The sequence below is a fragment of the Schistocerca cancellata genome, chromosome 1 (assembly GCF_023864275.1).
Source record: "Schistocerca cancellata isolate TAMUIC-IGC-003103 chromosome 1, iqSchCanc2.1, whole genome shotgun sequence".
In the NCBI taxonomy this organism is placed as follows: Eukaryota; Metazoa; Arthropoda; class Insecta; order Orthoptera; family Acrididae; genus Schistocerca; species Schistocerca cancellata.
Genome location: NC_064626.1, coordinates 212,778,972 through 212,795,271, shown reverse-complemented (window position 1 = coordinate 212,795,271; position 16,300 = coordinate 212,778,972).

Here is a 16,300-nt window from a genome sequence, read left to right as displayed (position 1 = left end):
ACAGGTCAATTAACAACTTGGCCATTAATTTCTATATCTTTACAGGGCTACTATTTATCTTGTCCTTTCTGTATGTTACAATTCCCTTGTGGGAGCTGTATTGGCGACCGTATTATCCTGCTCATTAATGGCAATTTAATACTCATGTGCTGCCGAATGTTCGTGTACCGGAAATTGTTCCGCCTTGCTGCTTGTGCTATCGTAAGTTGAGACCTTGCTCTGTTCTGTAATAATTGGACTGAAGCCTTAAGGTCTGCTTTTATGATAAAATTCTGTTCCAGGTTCCTACCGAAGTTTAAATCAATATTATAATTATTTTTAACAAATGGGTTTTGTTTTATTTGGATTTAAGTGGCTTCCATGCTATTTGATTGTTTCTTAATTTACGGCACGCAAAATCTCTGTTCATATTTATTAATATTGCAAAGCCGTTTGGTGACTATTTTGCCAAAGATATTTAATCGCTGAGTAAACTGTGTAATGAAATGGTGAATGAAAGTTTGTAAACCCCTGATCCAGTCCTTCCGAAAATTCTCGGTAATCACCTTTCACTTTAATTTTGTTGTGCGTTATAACTGTCCTCCTTGTATGGTAATTACAGTCTCAGAAGAGACAGGACAGCTCTTCCGCGTCTCGGTCGTATAACAATAGTTACACACGTTCCATTCACCTTTTACCATTCGCAATACCTTCAGTGATTCGCGGCAGAAACATAGCTAGCTGAAATATGGGTATATATTTACGTGTATAAGTTGCACACGCAATGGCATTCGTATTTCGCGGCAGTTGGTGCAGTCGGCGGATATGTTCTCAAAACGTCGAAATAATGTGAATTGTTACTGATGGGGAGGAAAGGGAGGGGTGGTGTTATTTCATGTAGGCATACAGCATTATTTGTAATCAAATACTGATCTGCTCCGAAAGCCCATCTATTACTCATAGACATCATTAAACACGAGGTTCACGCACGTAAATATTCCTACCAAATGTTGTTCGGTTGTCATAATTCAGTGAAACGAGGCTGTTAATATCAGAACCACACACGAGTTACGGAAAATACGCTAATATCAATTAAACGCGAAGATACAGTTTTGCTGACGAATTGGCGTTTACGGTCTAAAACAAACAGGGCAATACAGGAAGCTGCACCCGCGCTCACAGAGTGAGACTAGCCGTAACAAATATTAATATTTTTCTGAGAGTTTACCCGTGGGTGATGAAATTTGCTTTTTACTTTCCTTACTAATAGCTATATTTTATCGTACAGACATAGCGAATACATAAATTCGTGACTTACTTACGTTATTATTACCAGTATAAAGGGTCTACGTTGCAAGTCTGTTTACTGCAAGACTTTTTCCCAGTCTGTTGCATCCCAGTTCTAAAAAAGGGCCGTGCCGGAACTCAGAAATAATGGTTGCAAAATACTAACACGAATTATTTACTGAAGAATGGAGACATTGGCATAAGTCGACATGAAGAAAAGTCTATTATTATGTCCTTTGAGTGGGCAGTGCCAGCAGCTTTCGACTATTACCTTAACACACTTTTATCGAATGATCTTTCAGACAGGTAAATTCTGCTAGTATGTACGACGGCCATCCAATATGCAATGCAATGCACTTTTTTTCTTGGCTAGTTTCGGTTGAGAAATATGGAATTTGTTGTGGTATGTCGTGAAATATTGTTGCTTCCGTCCCTACTTAGTTTCGTGAAGTACCAACAGGTGCGATAGGTGGCGGCGCTACACGTAGTCTCCAAAATGGCGTCTGTAACAGAGGTGCTTTCCAAATAGAGAGCTGTCACTGTTGGATTTACCAGAGTAGCGCAGTTATACACAGAAGCTTGCAGAATCACTGCGGAGTCTTGCCAGTGAACAAAACCACGGTGAGTCGTAGGGCGAAGTTCCTATCATTATCGTGACAAGGTCGTGCAAACCAGCGTGCCGCACACTGTCGTGACTCCTGCTGTGTTGGATTTAATCGAGTTCGTTTCCGCAAAAATGCATACAAAATTATCCTTCTCTACCACAAAACAAGTTCGCACACAAGTCTGCACACGAGATTCGAGCGCACAAACCTTTATTGGACTGTTCTTCTTGATCCACCCTACAGCACGTATCTCGCACCTTCCGACCTCCATCTGTTTGGTCCAACGAAGAAAGCACTCTGCGGGAAGCAGTGTGCGGATAATGGGAAAGTTATTGAAGCAGCATGACATACTTGTTATGGTGGGGGCTTTTTAAGCTGTTATGTAATGCAGTGGTTTGTGTGGTCATAAAATTACACTGAAGCGCCGAAGAATCTGGTACAGGCATGCGTATTCAAATATAAAGTTATGCAAACAGGCAGAATACGGCGATGCCGTAGGAAACGCCTATATAAGACGACAAGTGTCTGGCGCAGTTGTTAGATCGGTTACTGCTGATATGTCAGGTTAAATTTAACTCAGTTTGAACGTGTTGTTACAGCCGGCGCACGAGCGATGGGACACAGCATCTGCGAGACAGCGATGAAGTTGGGATTTGCTGGTGCGACAATTTCACGAGTGTACCGTGAATATTTGGAATCCGGTAAAATATCAAATCTCCGACATCGCTGCGGACGGAAATGATCCTGCAAGAACGGGACCAACGACGACTGAAGAGAATCGTTCACCGTGACAGAAGTGCAACTTTTCCGCAAATTGCTGCAGATTTCAATGCTGGGCCATCGACAAGTGTCAGCGTGGGAACCATTCAATGAAACGTCATCGATATGGGCTTTCGGAGCCGGAGGCTCACAAGTGTGCCTTTAATGACTGCACGATACAAAGCTTTACGCTTCGCCCGGGCCACGCGGGGTAGCCGCGTGCCCTCAGGTGATTCCAAGAAATTATTTGGAAGTGGAAGATTAGTGTTCAGCAGTTTTCTAAACAAAATTTCTAAATTTTATATCATCTTTGTAGATCACGTTAGTGTCGAGAACAATTATTGTATGTTCCATAACCTAATCTTATGGGGATCCGGACCAGTTTTAATCTCGAAATTTTCAATTTTCAATAATCTACAGAGTTCTCAGTTTCTAAAGATATACAATACATATATATTATTGCCTTTTTTCTGGCTTAGTCATGCATTTAAACAAAATACTGCACATTTATGACCGTGAACAGTTGACAGTTCTCAGACTGACATTTCATTTTTTGAATCCCCTACCTCTGACGGCAACTGTTTATAAGATGAGGATCAAAAAGTTTTCAAAGCAGTTGAGGAAGAGAAGCCATATGGAGAAAATGTAACTATCAGTAAACAGGAGTGCGTAGGGCATGTACAAAAGCGAATGGGAACAATTCCAGATCTGTCAGCTGTAAGTCTACTAAAGAAAGTCTTCATAGTCGCATTCAGACACATAACGAGTCCATCAACGGCATAATCCGGACCAGAATGATCAAGAAGGTTTCTGGCAATTATTAACTGTATTTTGGAATGAGATTTTCACTCTGCAGCGGAGTGTGCGCTGGTATGTCGGGTCCTTTGCCTTTCGCGGGCAAGTGCTCTACCAACCGAGCTACCCAAGCACGACTCACGCCCCGTCCTCATAGCTTTACTTCCGCCAGTACATCGTCTCCTACCTTCCAAACTTTACAGAAGCTCGCAGGAGAGCTCCTGTAAAGTTCGGAAGGTAGGAGACGAGGTACTGGCGGAAGTAAAGCTGTGAGGACGCAGTGTGAGTCGTGCTTGGGTAGCTCAGTTGGTAGAACACTTGCCCGCGAAAGGCAAAGGTCCCGAGTTCATGTCTCGGTCCAGCACACAGTTTTAATCTGCCAGGAAGTTTCAAGTGTATTTAGGCGTCTTTGATACACTAACAACGTTCATTTAAGGAAATTTTGCAAGGTGTGAAGTCCTGAAAAGATTGCTACAAACTGTTAGTCGTTTCACAGTGAAACAAATGTTAAGTATAGATAAGGAAAATGTTAGGGCATCAGAGAGATTTATTATAGACATTGAAACGAGGGCAAGACAACGCAGGCGACCAGGAAAAAGGATATTGCAAGATCGGATGGAAGAAATTGCACACAGTCTACCATACGGAGCTGGGATGCACTGACAACTTTAATGACTGTTTCCTGTAAGTTTTATTCCTTAATAACAAAGTGTACTTTTTCACTTCATCTGCTATTCAGGATTTGCTCAAGACTCCAGGGTTGGCCTATACTCATTGGAGTATTGTACATATTCTAACACGGGGGATTCTTATTTTGTGAATCACAGAGATATTAGAGCATTATGTACATAGACAAGTGAAAACAGTTCTTTTATTTTTATGTGCACTTTTTACAAATATAATCGTTATCTTCAAACTAATCAATAGTCTTATAAACCGATTTGTTACAATGGTCAAGAGTGAGTAACCTACAAGCCTTCGCTTTTTTCAAGCTTTTATTTCCCACAGCTTCTGAGAAATGCTAATTTTTATATGAATAAATTTTACATTTATTACGATAGGGATTTTCCAACCTGTCGGCACCCCTTTAAGCACCATACATATACAAGATAACATAAACACAAGTAATGTAACTATTTATCTAGGGACGTGTACACAACTAGCAGTAATGAAAATTTATCCTGTGTAGCAGTAAGATAAAACTGCATTTGCAAATCAGATTCCAATGTAATCATGTTGTATATGAAGAAGTCAAAACAAATGTGAAGTCTAGCAGAATCACTGCGGAGACGTGACAGTGACCAAAACCACTGTGGCTTGTTGGGTGAGGCGAATATCATTATCGTGGCAGGGTTGTGCAAGGACCCATAATGGGGCAAAGATGCGCGTGAGATACTCGCGCCCCATAAGAAAAGTGTTTCTTTTTACCTCCTCTAATAATTCTACAAATCTGTATAGATAGTTTCTGACGCCCTGTGAGGTAACGAGGTTTCGTTATCTAAATATGTTAAATTGTAAAATAATATAGAATAATCTTAGCCAATTAGATGGACGGCTTCAGGAAAGGGAACTGCATTAGTCAATTGAGCGAGTATGCTCGGCGCGCGGGAAGCTAGGTTGCTGTGCAGACGCCAAAGCGGACAATTCTGGTCGAGATACCAAAGGGTACAGTTCGGATTGAGACGCGAAAGCGGACAGTCGGTCTTTAGGCAGCTAGGAAGTGAAATGACTTAGAAAAGTCCGCGTTGTGTGGTATCACGGGACTTAGTCTCTGAGCGGTGAGCAGCCACGCGCTTGGTGTGAAGTCTATCTTTTCGTGTAAATATCAAGGTGGAGTATTCGCGGTGAGATTGTGAGTGATCGAACTGAGTGAAATGGATATGCGCTCGAGTGTAATAGTAATTCTAAATACGACTACTGTCGCTATTAGTTTTCCTTCTGAATAAACATTATCGTAACCAAATCTCAACTACGTGGCCTACATCATTTATGGATCGTTAATTTAGTTCCCGAGTCGAAAGGAAGGTATGAGAAAATGGACAATTATGCACAGTAGGTAGGGCTAAAAGCGAATCGAGACAAAACAGAGTTCATGCAATTAGCAAGACGACAAGACCAGGAAGAATTTCTTGAGATAGATGGCAAGAGGTTCAAGAGAGTACACCAGTTCAAATACTTTGGATCTTGGTTTACCATGGACAACAACATAAAAATGGACATCAAGGAGAGAATAGCAGTGAGAATGAAATGCATGCATTCCGTCAGTGAGACGTTCGTCTCTAAATCAATCTCAGTGAACACAAAGATGAAAATCTACAATACAGTGATATGCCCAGCGGTAATGTACGATTGAGAAACATGGAGCATGACTAAGCGAGAAAGGGAAAAACTGTTAGTATTTGAAAGAAGAGTAATGATGAAGATATGGGGACCAGTTTTAGATAACGGAAAAGAGAGGAGGAGGAAAAACGAGGAAATCTACCTTCTGATGCGACAACCAACTATTCTACAGAAGATAAAGAGCAGTAGAATACAGTGGGCGGGCCATGTAGCCCGTATGCCAGATGGAAGACAGGCGAAGATGGCACTAGAGGGGAAACCAAACACGAAACGCCCCATTGGACGACCAAGGCAGTGATGGATGGACGACCTGGCGAAGGACCTAGCAGCAGTGGGAACTGAAGACACCTGGAGGAACCGGGCACAAAACAGGAAGGAATGGAGGCAGTTTGTGGAAGCAGCGCTTGGTCTGCAGGGCCTGTGATCGCTGGAAGAAAAATGGTTCAAATGTCTCTGAGCACTATGGGACTTAACATCTGAGGTCATCAGTCCCCTAGACTTAGGACTACTTAAACCTAACTAACCTAAGGACGTCACACACATCCATGCCCGAGGCAGGATTCGAACCTGCGACTGATCGCTGGATATCTATCTATCTATTATTATTACTGTTATTATATGCTACATTAACTTTATTCCATACAATTTCGCAAACTTGCCATTAGCCAGACAATTTGACCAAAGGGTCATAAATGTCTATTTTAGGGAGTGTAATGCGACACGTGCGGTTCAACCCCGAGGCGACTTTGAGCGAAGACATTTCGACGAAGAGGAACAACATGTGAGCTCGAACATCTTTGGGATGTTAGCTCGCAGCCCTGCATTTGTGTGAAATCTAAACTGAAATGAAGCATCTCCAGAAGGGTACGGGAAGAGCACAGAAACCCGAACGATCGTAGAGAAATGTATCGACTACCAGGAGAACTACAGAAAAAGAGTAGCCGAATGGACAGGAGTGGAAGACAGGCAGGAATTTACTCCTGCTAAGACTCACAGAAAGGTCTTCAGTGGTCCAGATTATCTCAAAAAATGGTTCAAATGGCTGTGGGCACAATGGGACTTAACTTCTGAGGTCATCAGTCCCCTAGAACTTAGAACTACTTAAACCGAACTAACCTAAGGACATCACACACATCCATGCCCGAGGCCGGATTCGAACCTGCGACGCAGCGGTCGCGCGGTTCCAGACTGTAGCGCCTAGAACCGCTCGGCCACGCCGGCCGGCCAGATTAACTCATATTTGATCCGTTCGGCCAAACGGGAGTACAAACACGTCACTGTCTACGAAAGTCGTATGACTATACAGCAACACTTGGACCACTACGTCGTGCTAGAAGATAATCGTATAGAACGGGGCCAGCCAAAGCGTGCAAAACTCAATGCCCTGCATGCGGGCGGTCCGAGGCTCGTTCCTTCTCGGCAGTAGTCAGTACTCTCGGTCCTTTTCGGTATAGCGCGCCATCTCTTTTTAGCTGTGCAACACGACACTTTCTTTCAGCATTTGGTGCGGCTTATTTTGGTCGGGACGACTATTTCCAGTTCGATAGAATCGGAGTGGAAGTCCTATTTATCCCACGCTATTTGTTCGTGGTACAAAGGAAGTTCACAGGTACAGTGGCTGTTTGTGCAAAAAAATCGCTACGAGATTGTTTTTGCCGCCACGTAATATTTACTCTCTGACGGTTTTCCCGCCACGTATTATTTACTCTGTGATCGTTTCCCCGCGATAAACAATTGCTGCCTGAATGGTGTAGTTAAACGAACGAGTTTCGTTTTGCGATACTTGTCATGTTTGCTCCTTACTCAACAGTTGCGTATGAGGCAAATTCTAAATTTCTAGTTTTCTATAAAAGAGTTCAGTCGCAGAAGACTTCATTCTCGGTTTGCATCGCTCAGCAGCACGTTTTCCCTGCCTAAAGGTAAGGGAAACTCAACTTTTTTAGAATAGCATGAAAATAACGCGTAGTCAGTAGTGACTATGCTCAGAGGAAGTTGCAAATACGCAAATATATGTTATCTACGTTCTTTTGGAAAGTGAATACGTTGGGATTATTGTGTTGGTATTGGGCCATGTACATATCAGAAAAAATATGGGCTCGGCATGCATGAAGTTTTTGATGGTCTATCGCTTCCTTTACAGGCATTTGTATGATTACCAATCGGCAGAATCCATACGGTAACTTAAGTTGTGTTTCTGTTGGTTATCAGTGGCTTTGAATACATAACAAACTAGCTGTGACTCTGAAGTTGTAACACCGTGGTCAGCTTCTGGTCAGTTTTACGTTCATAATTTATCGTGTGACAGACTCATTATCGTTATTTATGAACATTCTTTTGATGAAAGTGACTACTTTGTATCCGTTTAGTAACTGGTGGAATAGTTCCACGTATTGTTTTCTCTTGATGCGTGTACTCAATCCGATTGTTATTCGCGCCGGACCCGTTATGTTTTGAATTGTTCTTAATACTGGTATTACTTACTGAAAATCGTAAATAATTTACCCGCTATTAATAACTTCCAGTCCTGTGACACAAACTACAGTAGATCTGAAACACTGCTTAGTGGGTTGCGTGAATTTTTCATACGTGCTTTATTGACAATGTATATGAGCAGGGTGCGCATGTGTGCGTGTATGTGTATGTGTGTGTGTGTGTGTGTGTGTGTGTGTGTGTGTGTGTGGGTGTGTGTGTGTGTGTATGTGTGAGAAAGAGAGAGAGAGAGAGAGAGAGAGAGAGAGAGAGAGAGAGAGAGTGATGTTTCTGAAGATCTGAATGTTAATTTTATGATCACACACTTCACGGTGTAAGATTAGGTTAGACTCCAACGGGATTTAAATAAAATATTCAGATTTCTGTGTTGGAAGTTTCCTGTCACAAACACGGTTATAACGCACGTTTGTATCACTTAACGTAATTTCGTGTCATAATGTGAATGTAACGCACAGTAGATGGCTTATGTTTCTGTGACTGCATATGTTAATGTGTGGTTGCAAGTGAGCTTTTTACGTCGAGTTGTAGATTGCATCGAGAGAATTATTGACCCGCAAATTCTGTGTTATGCAGTTTTTATGCACATATTTGTTAGTTATTCTTATGTCGCTATTGTTTCAAAAAATTTCGCCTAGGTGCTTGAAGGGTTTAACTTGTATGATATTTCCACACCTGGTTGCAGGTGATGAGGTGTTCTGGCTGTTGGAGTCAATGTTTTGTGTTCTTTCGTTAGAGATTTAGAGTCCGCCATTGATGCCGGTCTCGTGAAGCTTGTCGATGTTGTGGCTGACTTCCTTGTTAGGTCGTGAGCAAAAACAAGGAACTTAATGTTGATTAACGTTTTTCTGTTGTTCCAATACTAATTCTAGGTATTTCTGTCTTCCTAGTTTCAAGGATCTAAAGTACTAGGCTGAAGAGGAATGGGGACACTCCATCACCTTGTGGTACTGAAGTTCTAATTTGAAAAGAGTCCGGAGATTTACCCATGGATTTTACTTTATAGATGTGTCTGCATAGATCTGTTCGATCAACGTTGTTGTTTTGTTATCCAAACCGTATTCACGAAATATATTAAACAGGGTGATGCTATCGATCGAGCGGTTTGTGCGGTTTGACCTTCGGTGCTGCAGTAGCATTTTGAGGTTCTAGATCTGTTCTGCACCGGATCGGAAGCCTGCGTGGTATTCACTTACCAAATGTCGTGTCTGTTTGTTCAGTCTGGTTAGCGGGGAACGTGGGAAAACTTTGTATGCAGCTGGTAGAACAGAAACAACTTGCTGATTGTTTGGCACCGTCTTATCCCCCTTTTTGTGTAATGGGTATGATGCCGTTTTCCCATATATTGTCATTGATGGCTTGTAGTCTTCCAATCAGGAGGTGATCTCCGACTTCTAATAATGTTATTATTACTATTGTTATTACTGGTAAACTCGCACAGTTTCTTATTACTATAAAAACTTCATAATAAAGAAAATGTGGAACGAATCACTTACAGTAACCCTATGCTGGGATAGGTGATAGACCAATAGTGCTGGTAGTGAAAAACACAACCACTTCAAAAAAGTTTGTCCCAGCTGTGTACAGTCTTAACGACCGCGACTCGTGCAGCCATAGTGAATACCCCTCTACCTGGTAAACTCTTCTGCATGTCCCCCCAACTGTCAAATCAACCAAACGTTGCCAGCAAATTGTTTCCCATCAGGCTTTGACCAAAAAATTTGTAGATGTTCTCAACTCTTTCGAAATGCAGGGCTGCCTTTTGCTTAATATCTTTGCCTCTAAAACACCTTTAGAGACTAGATTATGACTGGAGCGGATTCTGTTTTATACACCACTGTACGTATTACTCATGTTGAACTCTCCGTCATAGCCTTAGTGAAAACACTTCCTCTCGTCTTGCTGCTTTCGTTCTACATATTCAGTTAACTGACGTTTGACATTGGTTTTTGACCTGGGGGAAGGAAGTGAATCATTCTTGTATCTTAACCGCTGAATAATTTCGAAAACGGTGGTGAGAGTTGAGTCCACCGGCAGATCAGATTTCACTAGGCATGGCCTGAGCCTCAGTAGAAAGGGAGGTAGGCAAAGCTTGTACGTGACAGTGAAGTGACAGGCGATGGGATCACGTATAAAGAATTACTGTTATAGTTGTCGTTGGGGCTACGCCTTTTTTGGATTGAAGTCAGCTGAAAGGTATATCTTCTTATAGGAAGTGTCTGTAACTAAGAATCCACTTTCATAAAAGTCATTTACCTAGGTAATGAAGGAATTAGCATATTTCATAAAAATATAAGAAGTATTAGAAATAAATTTAGTGAATTGCTTATGTACATTGACTCTGACGTTGTTGGTATACAACGGTATCACTTAAATAAAGTGACAGTTCAGAGGTTTCCTTTATGAGGATACAGGTCAGCTGCCAATTTTTCGAGTAGCTCTTTGCGGAGTGGAGGAGTTGCCACGTACATTAAAAAACGGTATTCTATTTAAGCTCATTAAAGCACCAAATTGAACAGCATTTCGAATGTTACGCAGACGCAGTTGAATTTATTGAAACAAAATTTTTAATTAGAGGCATTTATAAGTACCTAACTCCGATTTCAAGACATTTCTGTTCAAAGTTGCTACTTCTGGATCGCGGGGTCCCGGGTTCGATTCCCGACCGAGTTGGGGATTTTCTCTGCCCGGGGCCTGGGTGTTTGTGTTGTCCTCATCATTTCATCCTCGTCATTCGTGATAGTGGCTAGATCGGCCTGTGAAAAAAAAAAAAAAAAAAAAAAACGGACTCCGTAAGGGTGCTGATGATCGCGCAGTTGAGCGCCCCACAAACCAAACATCATCAATCATCATCATCATTTCTGTTCAAGCTAGTGAGAGTTCTTAGTTCACTTCATAGAAAGCAGCAAAAATTAGTTGTATCTGGTGATTTTAGTATTAATTTGACTATTGACTGTGGAATACAAAAACTGTTGGAAGATCTCCTAAATTCATGTCATATGATGGCGTCAGTTCTTTCTAACCAGAGTGCATGGGAACAGTACACAATATTTTTGTTCATTCCGACTTGATAGAGGCACATAGTGTTAGTGAAAAAGTGAATGGCCTTTCAGGACAAGATGCACAAGTTTTACAGGTAAGAAATTTTTGCACATACACACATGTTAAATATAAGCGCAAACTATTTAGAAATGTTTAATAACTTTTTTTAATGATGTGGGGCCACAGTCATGATATATTTCTTTAAAGTCAGTACCGCCATTAGACTGTTGTTCATTTACAGTGTTACATTTATACTTACACAATCATGATTTCGGCTTCAAAGTGCCATTATCAAGTGTTTTAAGTATTATAAATTGCCTAAGACGGCATACTGTCGTATTAAAATACACAGTGTGTCTAATAGTGTATTTTAATACGACAGTATTAATCACATTGTGTATTTTAATACGACAGTATGTCATCTTAGGCAATTTATAACACTTAAAACACTTGATAATGGCTCTTTGAAGCCGAAATCATGATTGTGTAAGGGTTAATGTAACACTTTACATAAACAACAGTCTAATGGCGGTACCGACTTTAAAGAAATATTTAGAAATGGTAAACCAATGGCAACAGAGACTTTTTAAAATCTCATTAAAGAACAAGAATATAACGACGTATATAGTCCTAATAACACTATTGACAGATAAACACACTGCTGGCACCGGGGTATAATATAGGCATACTGAGGGGTTGTTGTGTTCGTGATTCATTTGTCACGGTCATACTCTATTATAAGGCGCTCAGAAGGCCTGTCTGTAAACCCCATGTTTTGATTCTGCAGCAGCAACTGTGCTGAGTTTATAACTGAACAGTGATGGCAGCTTTTACTCCAGTGTACAAAAATACCCCACTGACGACTGCATACCCCTGTTGAACAGACTCATAAATTTGAACGGGGTCGCATTGTGAGACTGCTTGAAGGTGGAGGGACGTATCGACAGACTGCTGCACATATTGGGTACAATGCATAGGTGGTGTGTCACTGTTCCCACTGTGTTCCATGGAACATTCGCACACAACATAGGCGAGGTTCTGGACGTCCGCGTAGTACTGACGCACGTCAAGATCCATGCATTTTGCGGCAGGGACTTTAGGGAACAGTCTGCTTTCAGGAGGTTTAACATCCCGCGAGCTTTTCGCCACGCTACCTCTCAGATCGCTGTCGTCATCAAGCGTGGCTACTCTGACGTCGTTAAGGGGCTCCGGAAAGGCTCAAAATCATGAAAAGTTCAATTTTTACTTTTTTGCGTTTTCTGAATCTGCAGACTATTACCTTTTAATAGATATATAATTTATTCAATTCCGAATACTACAACCATTTTTAAATTTTTTTTGAAATGTGTTCTACATGGGCGTGACCCACTGTGGCGCTGTTAAACTGCTGTCAAATGGTGTTATTATTAACGTCCGTGTTCATCAGATACATTTTAGTGATGTGAGATAAAGTATGTGTTGTGGCTAACCTGTGATGGTTCAATATATATCGCTGGTGTGATTGTCGATTGTTTCATGTTTATTTACTCTGTCGTTATCTCGAAAATATTCGTAATTAATTCTGTTTCTTGAGTATCTGTTTTGTTGAAGTATAATAATGGCTATTAGGCAAAATACACAAAGTGTCGACGAAATGAAGAAGGCTGTTTGGGCTCTTTTTTTTCTTACTTCTTCAACCGATGAAAATCCCCAACATAGCTTGTGTCCCAAAGAAGAAGACAGTTGGTGTAAATGTATAACAAAGGATTGCTAACTGGTGAAGTGTACACTCATAAGCATAGTCTGCCTCATGCAATAATGGAGGTGATAAAACCTATTTTCAGAGACTTAGCAGCACCTGAACTGTTGAAAAAGTGTATTCACGGAAAAACTCAAAACCCCAATGAAAGTGTAAATAGTGTTATATGGTCGAGAATCCCCAAAACTGTATTTGTTGTAATAGAAACACTTCACTTTGGTGTGTATGATGCTGTTTCGACTTTCAATGATGGCAACATTGTAAGGTGCAAGGTATTTAGAAATATGGGAATGAAGATAGGTTCTAACATGGTACGAGCGATGCTTGCTTTAGACAAGGAACGCCTTCGGGCTGCAGACAGGGCTGTAAAGAGTCTAGAAATACAAGCAAGAGTAAACAGGAGGAGGAACAAGAGGAAGCTGGAGGAGGAGTTTGCAGAGGCTGAAGATAATCCATCCTATGGACCTGGAATGCACTAAAAAGTTAATCCAATCTTTGTCGCTCGATTCCCAAAACTTTTATTTTCTCATGCTAATTACATGTTTTCTAAGGATCTTCCAAACATATTTGTTTCAAACTTTCAGTAAATGTTACAAAGTACCTTCTGCATAATTTAACACAGCCTTTTTCCAAAAAACTGTATATTTTTGAATATATAAATAAAAAATTGCAAAAAAATGTGAATTTTCATTACAATTGAAAAAAAATCATCTTTAATAACCGAACTAAAATTTTGTAAAATCCCTGTGTTAAGTTGTAGCCCATATTCCAATAAATAATCTGTAAAAAGTTCAACTTCCTACCTCAAATACTTTGTGAGGAAAGATGTAATTTATAAGCGTTATTTTAACATTGCAAGTATAGGGCGTTCCAGAGCCCCTTAAAGGGTTGACTGGAGAGTGGAACGGCGCTGTGTTGTGTTCAGCAATGAGAATAGGTTCTGTCTGTATGCGAGTGATTTCCGTACGCCGTAGATCTGGTGATCTGCCTCTTCCAAAGTGCATTCGCTCATGACACACTGGTCCCAACTCAGGGTTCAGGGTGTTGCGGTCATCAGTTGTGACTAGCGGTTACATTTGGTGTTTCTGCAGGGTAAAGTAACCAGTGCCCGCCACATCGAACATACCGTAATCCCCCTGGAAGCTGATGTGCTTTTCCAGCAGGACAGTGCGCGTCCACAAACGGCTGCTGCAGTGGAACCTGCTCTTCACGGTGAACGACAACTGCCCTGGCCTGCAATATCCCCGTATCTCCCACCAACTAGAGTGAATAGAACCTGATAAAGCGGGAACTTAATCGCTTCCAGGGCCTGCAAGAGCCACTGCCAAATTGCAATAAAAGGCTTCAGATGCTTGGGACAATCTAACGCAGAATTCCAGTCGTGATATTTATGGTTGTTCGACGCGAGAATACACGCCTGCGTTGCAGCTAGAAGCCAATACACTGTGCATTGATGGGGCACTTTGGTCACCCCCTATTGTTAGTCTGAAGTTGCCATCATATACTCCTGCAACGATGTGCAACCTGTCACCTCACTTGTCAGTAAAATGACCGTGTCCTATTTTTTTTTCTGGCAGTTTATAATCCTTTCCTCATCACATTTATCACGCTGATTGCAAGTTGCTTTCCATCAGAACTTTCAGATCATGGTGCTATCACTAATAGGCAACACAGGTTGCTGACTTTTGGGATAAGGATATCATGTAGAACGAAATAGGAATTAAATAATGGCACAAATAATCACAATAGAGCTACAGTTGCCCATTAGAAACAGAATTTTACGTGCCTAAAAATAGTACTAGGAGGGCAAAATGTGCGTGATATGGGAAAAGTGGATGCCAGACTCAGATTCGTAGGAAGAAGCTAAAGGAAATGTAACTCATCCACGAAGGAAGTGGCTGATAAGGCGGTTGTTCGACCCATTCTTGAATATTGTTCATTTAACTGGGATCCATATCCGATAGGACTGATAGAAAAGATAGAGAAGATCCAATGAAGAGAGGCACGTTTCGTCACGGGACCGTTTAGTCGGTATGAGAGCGTTACGGAGTTGCTAAACACCATTGCAAACATTACAAGAGAGGCGTTGTGCATTACGGAGAGATTTACTATTGAAATTTCAAGAGAGCACTTTCCGAGTAGAGTCGGACAACATATTACCTCCCTCTACATACGTCTCGCATAGTGACCATGAGGGGAAAATTCGAGAAATTGGAGACAATACAGAGGCTTACCGACAATTATTCTTCCCACTCTCTATTCACGAGTGGAACATGGTCGGAGGGCAGTGGTACAAAAAGTACCCTCCACCACACACCATTCGGTCGTTTCTGGAGTATGATGTAGATGTAGATGCAGAATAACTAAGTCTCAGGATGGAATTAAAACAATTTTTGAGTAATGGATGAAGTGACTTGCCAGCTCTATAAGGGCGAGGGTATAAAGTCACTCTACGGTCGCAGGTTCGAATCCTGCCTCGGGCATGGATGTTTGTGATGTCCTTAGGTTAGTTAGGTTTAACTAGTTCTAAGTTCTAGGGGACTAATGACCTCAGCAGTTGAGTCCCATAGTGCTCAGAGCCATTTTTTTTTATAGTCACTAAGTAGTAAAAATGTTTCTTTCACTAATATGTCAAACGTAATATGTACTGAATTAAACAGACACTTCCTCAACAGAGTTCATGAATTAAATTATAACTTAGTTTTCAGGGCATAAACCTATCAGGAAATAGCTCTCCATGACTGATATCAGAGCTACATGCCAGTGACATTGAAAAGAGAGGGACTGAAACAGTATCAAAATCCGTGAAGACTAAGAGGTCTCAGGGATATAAAATTGCTTATGTAGCAGTACTGTGCTGCATACGTTAGCCAAGCACTTAGCCATATCTGTAATTATTCTTTGAGGAATGGTCAGTTTCCTGCATTGTTTAAGTACTCAGTACCAAAACTGTTTTATAAAAAAAGGAGAAAGGGATAATGTAGACAGTTTTAGATTATTTCTATGCCTCCCGTGTTTGCTACAGTTACTGAAAAGGCTGTATATCTAACAATAATTGGCCATTTCAGTTCACATAATTAAGAAAAGGCAAACCTACATTTCTAGCATTTGTAGACTTAGAGAAAGCTTTTGACAATGTTAACTGGAATACTCTCTTTCAAATTCTGAAGGTGGCAGGGGTAAAATACAGGGAGCGAAAGGCTATTTACAGTTTGTACAGAAACCAGATGGCAGTTATAAGAGTCGAGGGGCATGAAAGGGAAGCAGT